Below are 10,148 nucleotides of genomic sequence, written 5' to 3'. Positions count from 1 at the left end.
AGAAGTTGAAATGGAGAAGAAGAAGAACAACAAGAAGAAGAAGAAGAACAACAACAACAAGAAGAAGCGGAAGAAGAAGAAGAAGAAGAAGAAGAAGAAGAAGATCGATCGATTGATCGAATAGAACTAAGGTTAGTTTTGTCCAAAATGGGTGAAAGTATCTAATTTGGTAACTTTGAGGCAAGGTGGGCTAGATATGTAAATTGGGGTCCTTGATTAGGTCAGATTAGTAATTATCCCTAAATAATAATACAAAAAATTATTGGTTAAAGTCTTTGATATTTTATTTTTTCTTAATTTAGCCCACGATATTTTGTTTGTTATTACTGTGATTTGGCATAAATTTCGTCTTTGGGTTTCTGATTCTAACAGTATTAAATGGCTTGAAAATGGAACGAATATTTAATTTTGAACAGATTTGGATCAGACTTTGGATGATTTCTACGGGAGTTTTTGGAAATGGAATCGAGTAAAATGAAAGGTTAAAATGAAGTTTATGAATTTAAGAATGAGTTCATATAAAAATTATGGACATAAACAAGTTGTAATGGCTCGGGAATGTAAAATTGAAACGGATCGACAAAATGTATAAAAAATTGAGCAGGATGTGTGAAATGATTTAGGGTGCAAAGATTAGCTCGTAAAATGGGCTTCCGAATAAGGAATGGGGCAAAACAAAAAGCTAAAGTGAAGTTTGGGATGTCAGCAATGAGTATGAAAAAAAATCAAGGGCAAAAACGGGATGTAAGAGGTCTTAAATGTAAAAGTGAAATTGTTGGGCAAAATGTAGAAAAATGGACAAAAAGTGATTTTGGTGAACTTTGATCTATGAAATTGTTAACTTTTGGACTCCGGATAGGCAATTAAATGATTGAGAACTTGAAAACGAGTAAGTAAAGAGTAAATTAAGGGTAAAAATGACGTTTTTGAAATGAAATTAGAGCTGTAAACTTAGAAAAATGCAGAACAAAGTTTAGAGTAATTTTAACATAATATAGATGTTTTTGGATTGTTGGTTGGAGTTTGGAATAGAAGCTTTGGCTCTTATTTCCAGACTTTTTCAGATTGTGGTTGGTGTACATGTTGCTCATATTTCCTTAAATTTCTCTCAATCTTTTGCCCATAATCTAAATTCATTCCTCAATTCCTATTTTTGTTCCACGTCTTTTCCATTTCATCCTACTTTTCTTAATCCTTGGATTGATGGATTGTGCATATGTGTAAATGAGGTGTCAGACTTCTAGAGTGATCCGTTAGTTCAGTCTGATTCTTGCCGCTGCGTCACGGTTGCCTAGAATCATCGAGGCATGTTCAGAGAGCTGCTAAAAATCTAATCCATGCACCATGTGGGCGTGTGTCTCTTTACACGCACATAAAAATTATTGCCTTACATTCCACATGGCGTGTGGGATAAGCCACACGTCATGTGAATTAACTCATTTTGGGTAGAAAGTTCTGAATGCACTCCACACGTTATGTAGAGCATTTGAGGTGTCTTATTGGAATGTTTTGCAGTTCACGCTTTCGAACTATAGATTAAATTTGTTATATGCTTTTTTATTTAAATAACTTTAAAAAATAAAATATTATTTTATGGCCAACAGAATTATTAGTTGATTAATATGATAGGTTAATAGGTTGGCTGATGTGTAAAGCTTAGTTGCTTATAGAAAGATTGCATCTATAAGCTTCCTATCTATTGAATAACACAATGCAATATCTTACTAATTATAGAGTCAAACTTCCAATTATGTAAATTTTGGATATGGGTCATGTCCAGCCAATTAATCTGTAATTGTAAATTGTGATTCATCTTGGGCCTTAATTGGATAAAATCATTTTATACGCTATGCACAAAACAAACACAATCCTATTACAAATTACCAAAGAAATCCATTTAGAAAGTTGACCTCATTTATCATTTAATGCCATAAACAAAAGCAAACACAATCCTAGAAAACTACTAACTATTGGTTGTTGAGATAATATGAAGATAGAGAGAGAAGTAATATACACAATAATATTTGAATCACTTTAAATGTGATTAGCTCTAAGGCCTTGTATTTATAGTAAGACAATTGAAGTTTGTATAGGAATACAATATGTAAGTATAGATGTATTGAAACTCTACCTAACTAGTAATATAGACAAATTGAAACTCTAATTAGATAAGAATTTATTTACAGCATAATAAGGAATATTATTTCTAACATTGTTCCACATCATAAAATCATAACAAAATACTTGTCTCCACCAATCAAATCCTAAAAGGAAGTTTCATACAAACAATAGTTACTACTTTTCTAGTAACTTAAAATCAACAATTATTTACAAGTTACTGTTTTCTTCTTTTGGGTTTTTCATTGTTGAAGAATAAATATCACATATTCTATACGAGTTATTGGATTATATCTTGTAGTGTGGATAACTTCTGATATAACTTGCAACGGAAGTACAGATAACCATAACTTTCGTATTATCGGTCATGCTTTAACTACATCGAGATTAGTCAAGAAAGGAAATGACTTATCCACGAAGTAAGAGCGACTATAACAGTGAGACAGAGAGAGGGGGCGACACACGTGAGAAGGCGAGAGAGAAGCAGTTTTTCACTGTCCTTAGGTTATTTCTCTATATTAGATTAGACAGCTTAACTGTCTATTTATAGGGAGATACAAGGTTAAAACTATAGCCTCCTTTTCTCTCTATTTAGATTAGGCACATTCTATCTACAGACGGACAGTCTATTCAACCAACATCCGAATAAGTCAGTGAATTTTAGGGATGGCAATGGGTAGGGTATCCGCGGATAGTGTCAATCTCAAACCCTTGCCCGTTTATTTTTTAATTATCCGCACCCGTTCCATTACCTTAATGTGTATACTTTTTGCATCTCATACCCATCCCATTTAATTCGCGGATACCCTTACCCTTTAAGAATCAATAAATAAAACAAAAAATATTGCAAATTTAACAAAGTATAAATTTAATAAATCATCCATCTAAAAATTGAATCTTAATCGATAAGAATAAAGAAGCTTAGTTGTATCACTAAATGGTTGAAGAACAAAAGGTTGGGGTTCAATTCTCAAATTTTACATCTAAAATCAATAATATTTTTTGATATATACAAGAGTTATGATGGGTAATGGGTACCGGATATCCTGGAGATATTCTCATACCTGTTTCATTACCCGTTAGGGTAATGGTTTCGATCTCATACCTGTCTCATACCCTTTTATACAGGGTACGGATAATATCATTAGAGTCAGATAGTGTCGGGTACCCGTGGGTAGAGTACCCATTGCCATCACTAGTGAATTTCATTCAGTTTGTGTAATCGAATAGATGATGGCGGCCTGCAATCTTGTTTAATCCTATAGTAATTAATATAATCTTCATGGAAAATTAATGGCAATGCTTAATTTAAACTAGTTTGGAATATTAATTCAACTTTCAATTCTCATAATTGTTAATGAAGGCTAATAAAACCCCTGTTAGTGTTATTTGGTGGAAGTTTGTTTGGGGTCAACATTTTAATTTAGGATAGGGTGCACAAAATAATTTTATCTTTAACATCTAAAATCCAAAATAGTGTAATTTTATTTTTAATATTCGCATCAAGAATAATTTTATTAGAGCATCTCCAAGGCAAATTTTCATTTTGGTGTTCCCTATCCCCAATTCTCTATATTTCTATCCCCAGTCCCTATTTTTTCTCCAATCCATTTATATAAATTCTTCCCCATAAAGTATATTCCATACTTTATTCTATTTCAACTACTTTTTACCTCTAATTTATCACATAATTATTTTATTAATTCCTCATTAATTTAGGGAAATATAGATTATTCCCTAATTGTAGGGAAGAATGGATTTCTTCCCTACAATTAGGGAAGACAATGGGGAGGGTTGGACCGCCAACTCTCCCCAATTCATCATTTTCAACCCTCCACATGAGAAGGGTTGGAGATGCTCTTACTAACTTTGACGAATAGGATGAATTTCAAATATTATTAAGGTTAGCATCCTTATTGCTTAAGGGGAAAGCTTCATGTTAAGGTAAACTTGGCAAAATGGACCGTAGTAGGAGAGTATGTTTGACCATTAATCCATTGTAGTTAATGATAATATAACTTTGAGTGCATCCTTCATGTCCAAAAAAAAATAAAAAATAAAAATAAATAAATAATATGATAAAGTACTCTGTTTATGAGTCTATTGGACTATCCAGTCGTTCAAGCCCGTCTTTTTTTTTTTTGACAACCAAAGAAGTATATATTAAGAATCAAGAAGAAGCATATTACAAATAAAATCAGGGGTACAGAAAACCACTCACCCCGATGTAAAGGTAAAATACTACTTCTAGCTAACAAATGAGCAACAGAATTTGCGGAACGACATACAAATCGAATAGAGCAGTTAGAAAACTCGTTCAATAAAAACTGACAATCATTGGCTAAGGCGTTAAAAGGAGATGAAACCTCTAACGGGCGGGCCATAGACTGTACCACGATCAAAGAATCTGATTCAATGATTACATCCTTCCATCCACGGTCTTTGATCCAACTGAGAGCTTCACGGACCGATAGCGCTTCAATGAACGATGCATCTTGATAATTCTGCAAGGTACCATTTTTAGCTGCAACAAACCGGCCAACTCGTCCCGAACGATACAGCCAAACCCAGCCACATTCTCGTCCGCAAACGAAGCACCATCCACATTCAGTTTTAGAAAACCTGCAGGAGGACGCTGTCACACCGTCGGGCTCGGCACAGCCGGACTGCCTGAAGGAGAAGCCGACGTCTGCGCTCTCTTCCAGGCCTGCAGAAAGGAACCAGCCGAATGGTAGAGGAACGAGGCTTGTGAATCCTTCCGATTCCACACAATGTCGTTTCTATAACACCAAATAATCCACCATAAAACCGCTACAAGCTCAACAAGCTCCACCGGTTTAGAGAAGATCCAGCCCCCAATAATCCAAAATGTTATGAAATTGAGTTCCCATATCCCCAATAGGCGAAAGAGTCTAAATAGCTCGAGCCATAGTACATTTGAGAAAAATATGATAAGAATCTTCCACCGTCCCATGACAAAGCTCACATAAATCTGAGATTGGAACCTTCCGAGCTTTCAACGCAACTTTAGAGGGGAAACAGTTAGCAAGAACCCGCCAAAGAAGGTTCTTAACCTTAGGAGGCACTTTAAGATTCCAAATTCTATTCCATACTGGAGAATCAATGAACCAATTTGTTCCAAATTCAGACATAAGCTTTCGATACCCACTTTTAACTGTATAGTTGCCCCGTCGGTCATCCTTCCAGTACCGTTCAAGCCCTTCTTTAATAGGTTAGGTTTGGGTATTCATATTTAATATTAAACTCCCTCAGCCTAAGTCTGCTCCAATCCACATATAAAAATTGGTTAGGTTTGAGATTTGTCTCAAAAACCCAAGTGCCCCTTGCCATTTTCAAGCCAGATTTTGGTAGGATCTAAGGCTAAAATATCATTTTACATTCTATTGTAGGTGTTTCATTAGCCGTTAAATTTGCTTAAAATTATTTATTATCATCTAAATTTATTTAACGTGATATATTGACATTCTAACTTAATTATAGTGATTTACTAATCCCTAGAACTTGCTTAAGATTATATAGTTTTTAATTTTGTCTAAATTCTTTTTTGTTCCGCCATGTAAATTTAAAGGGTTAATCATTAATCATGACATTTTAAGCAAATTCAGAAAGCTATCGAGACACTCTATAACAAGTTCTGAAAATCAATAAGTTTTTTTTTTTGGGAAAAGTACGAAAAAAATACTCGTGGTTTGCCTTGTTTGTGAATAGAGGTCCGTGGTTTAAAAGTTTGCAAATAAATGTATGTGGTATGTTTTCTTTTACAAAACAAAGTATTTAAAATTAAACTTTTAAGTAATAGATGATAATAAGAGCGTTTTTTTAATTTTTTTCAGTTACATTTATATATATTGATAAAATACAGATACCAATATCAAATTGCAACTGTAAAATAAACTTAAATATCAATTAGTTAATAAACTGTCAGATTAGTAAAAAACGTAAAATTCCAACATATTATTGATTTTTTCGATTTATAAAGTTGTTTTTTTCGGGGGTTGTGTTATGCTGATATGTAAGAAAACAATTTTCTAAGATAAAAATGTCTTTCATTGTAATCAGAACTTAATTGTGTAATTGTAATACTTTGTTTTGTAAATAAAATATATCATAGACCTTTATTTATAAACTTTTAAACCACATGCATCTGTTTGCAAAATTGGCAAACCACAAACTTTTTTTTCCGTACTTTTCCTTTTTTTTTTACAAAATTCAAAAAGCTTATGATGTTTTAAGCTTATCATCAATAATATTTTAATGTCTTATTTATCCACTAATCTCTATCAATTTACTATATTTTTTTAGTTTGATTTTTAATCAGTAAACCCAAAAATTCAAATAGTAGAATGTCTCATTTTCATTTTTTTTAAGCTCTACTTAATTATTCCATCCCAAATTTCCCTCATTATCTTTGAATTAAAAAAATAAATTAAACATCGTCTCTAAAAATTTACAAAACTCAATTTTAAAAAATCTATTCTCATCTTCTCTTCTCATTGTTCATAATTTTTATTGTCCCCGTTATCCCTCTCGGTAGGAGTGTGCATCGGTTCGGTTTAAACTGCATACCAAACCGAACTGATTGAATTCGGTTTTTTGGTTTGGATCGGTTTTAATTTTAAGTGTATTTCGATTCGGTTTGGTTTGACAAAAAAAATATAAAAAAATCGAACTGCACTTAATTACACATATTTTACATTCTTTTTATATATACACATATATTTGATTTTACAAGTTTAATTTTTTTATTATTGTTGAGATAATAACCCACTATAGATATATTTTGGAAGTATTTCAATTTTTATTGTTGTTAACGTAAATTTAATGAGAAAATATAGTGATTTTTATTTTTAACTTAATTCGGTTTGTTCGGTTTAAACCGAACCGCATATTTCGGTTCGATTTTACCTATTATTCGGTTCGGTATCGGTGTGAATTATTTTAATCATTTCGGTATTCGATTTTTTCTGTTCAGTTCGGTACGGTTTTGTACCGATGCACACCCCTACCTCTCGGAAATTTCTGAATATGCCACTCTTGATATATATGTTTAAATTGGACTTTTGTTCTTGGCCTTTCTTTGACTAATTAGTTTGAGGTCACGGGTGTATAACAACCCCCTAGCTAATTTATCTCATGATCTATATCATTAATCAAATATAAATTTGTCTTAATTAATCATTAGTTAAGGTGTATTATCAAATAATCAACATCAAAACTTTCTCATTGACAAGTAATAATCCTATTAAAATACATTGTATCCCTTATAATTAGGTATAGTCTGTCATATAGTGGAACCATCTCCACTTTTTGTGATTTTACAACTTCTTAATCACTTGATTGTATATTACATTACTAGATTAATGAATTTGAGAATTTTTAAAAACTTGTTATCAATTTGGTCCTATTTAGATATAGGTCAGTTCAAATTTTGACTTTTTACATTGATGTGACATTAAAAATGAGTTTTGAGAAAAAATAAAAATGGAAGCAATGGAATAAAGCCATAATTACAAACTTTGAAATTCAAATCTAACGTTCATATTTTTTATTTTTTTGACCTAGTTTATACTTTTTTTTTTCTCTTTTTTTTTTCTTTTGCTTTTCATTTGAAATAAAATATTATTGGCTTTGTTTTTGTATAATGATGAGAAATTGCATAACCAATGATTGTTGAAGTTGGGGAAAGCTAATTTGGAATAATGAACATTTAATTAGGACATAGTTGGTGATTAGTGATGTGATCAAATCATTAACCAAAGAAATTAGAAAGAAAGCATGTAACATGAAAATAATTTATAAAAATGTCAAATAAGCAATAATTTAATGAATATCCATTAGGAAAGCTTCAAACAACTAAACATGTAATAATCACATATTTTACTTCTCCGTCGAGGGAAGTTTTAAATGAACCGTTTTTTCTAACCTAATTATACTGTAGCCATGAAAGAGGGGTTTTCCAAATTGACTCTGAATGTCGGGGAGGACAAAGAGTTGTCGGTGAGCCAAGGGTTGGAGAACGATACTGAAGGTTTCAACGAGTTTTGCTTGATTAGTCGCTTTCTTACGGATCTGACGATAAAATTCCCGATGATGAAGAACAAGATGGCGGGGCTGTATCAGCCGAGGAAGGAGATCACCGTTAGGGACCTGAGTGAATGGGGTTTTTTTCAATTCTGTCATGCTTTAGACCTCAAGCGTGTTGTTGAAGGCGGTCTATGGACTTTCGACGACCACTTGCTTCTTATGCACCACCTATAGCAAGGTGATGTTCTGTTGAATGTACCCCTGGTTCAGAGGCCATTATGGGTACAGGTGCATGATGTGCCTGTGGGATATATGTCACTGACAGTGGGAAGAATTCTTGGAGAATTTCTAGTGACATTGATTGAGTATGACAGTAAGAACAATTCTTACGGCTAATGTAGCTTTTTATGGATTAGGGTTTCTATAGATGTTAGGAACATGTTGATGAGACGGAAGAGGATCAAGTTGTCATCAGAGGTTGGGAGCATTGTCCAATTCAAATACGAGATCTTGTTTGTTATCCCTATCTGTTATGCTTGTGGTTTACTAGACACAACGATACTCATTGCACTAAATGTTTCGACATGTCGGATGGGGAGATCAAGCTTATTTTGAGAAAGTGGATTAGGGTTGTTGACCAATGTTAGATGATTAGGGGAGGGGGGAAATGGCTTCGGAAAGATAAGGAATATGGAGGAAGCATAGGAGAATCTTCTTCCATTTACATAGAGTTGGAGAACAATAGTGGAATATCTGTTAGTGCCAAAACTGTTGCAATAATAAATATTGATAATAATGGCAATAATGTGCACGCCATGTTTGTCTCAAATAACAAAGTGACTGTGCATGTTGTGCATGAGGAACAGAAGCTGCCAAGTCCTAACGTCAAGTCAGTTGAGGAGGTTGAGCTTGCTATCTTGAAGGATAAAAAACGAAAACGAGTTAACATGGGCATCACTGTAGAGTCTGAAACTAAGCAAAAGGAGAAAGAAACTGTTAACAAGCCAACTGGGGCTCACTCCATAATATTAATGTATCGATCAGGTCCCTAGGGGAGCTTTATTGTGGACAATGATAGGTGTCGATTGGAACTATCATGGCCTTGGGAACCCCCGTGCATTGATTGTACTGAAGGACCTTGTCCAAAGGCGACATCCCATTTTTCTTTGTTATGAGAAACTTTAATTCATTCCAATAAGATTGAATATTTGAAATGTAGTCTTCGTTTTGATAATTGTTTTTCTGTTCACCGTGAAGGTCGTAGTGGGGGTCTTACTTTTTTCTGGTTTAATAAAGTTGATATTTTTATTTTGTCGTGTGATGCGCCTCCGTAGAAGGCTCACTAATGGATACGTGTACCCCATCGTTATCAAGTAATAAAATCTAGACAAGTCCAGGTATCGAATCCACAGGATTTATTCCTGCAAGTATCGAGCTACTTGGTCTCAGGTGTTATATAGGCTATAGGGGGGTTTGAATTGGTTTTGATTAAATTAGCCTACTCCTAATTAAGTTACTTTTACTCCTATCTAAGTTATTCTACTCCTAGGTGATCTTTTACCAATGTAATTACCCGAAGGAACATGAGGTGATACGATAATAAGGAAAATAGATTATTCAGACAACGGAATTAAAACCTAATCTAAGTCACTTGTGTCCGAGGCGATTAACCCTACCTATCCTCTTGAGGTCCCTAGTTCGTGATTCCCTTGTAAGGCTGAAACTAGCTCTAAGGCTCGGCAATTTGGGCTTAATCTTCTATAGGGTCGTCAATCCTATAGGCACTGACTAGGTCAGATTCAGCTCGCAATATGTGCCAACTTAATTTTGGGATTATCGAATGAGTTAAACCAATCAGACAAAGCGTAAGACAAAGATTTAAGCAATAAAATAATTGAACAAACAAAACTATAATACATATTAAAGATGAAAGTATTGTCACGAAGATACAATGAGCCTAGGATTCATAACATGGATCAGAGGCT

This window comes from Euphorbia lathyris, chromosome 10 (genome assembly GCF_963576675.1).
Source record: "Euphorbia lathyris chromosome 10, ddEupLath1.1, whole genome shotgun sequence".
In the NCBI taxonomy this organism is placed as follows: Eukaryota; Viridiplantae; Streptophyta; class Magnoliopsida; order Malpighiales; family Euphorbiaceae; genus Euphorbia; species Euphorbia lathyris.
The sequence above is the reverse complement of the archived record's forward strand: the minus strand, read 5'-3'. Positions refer to the sequence as shown.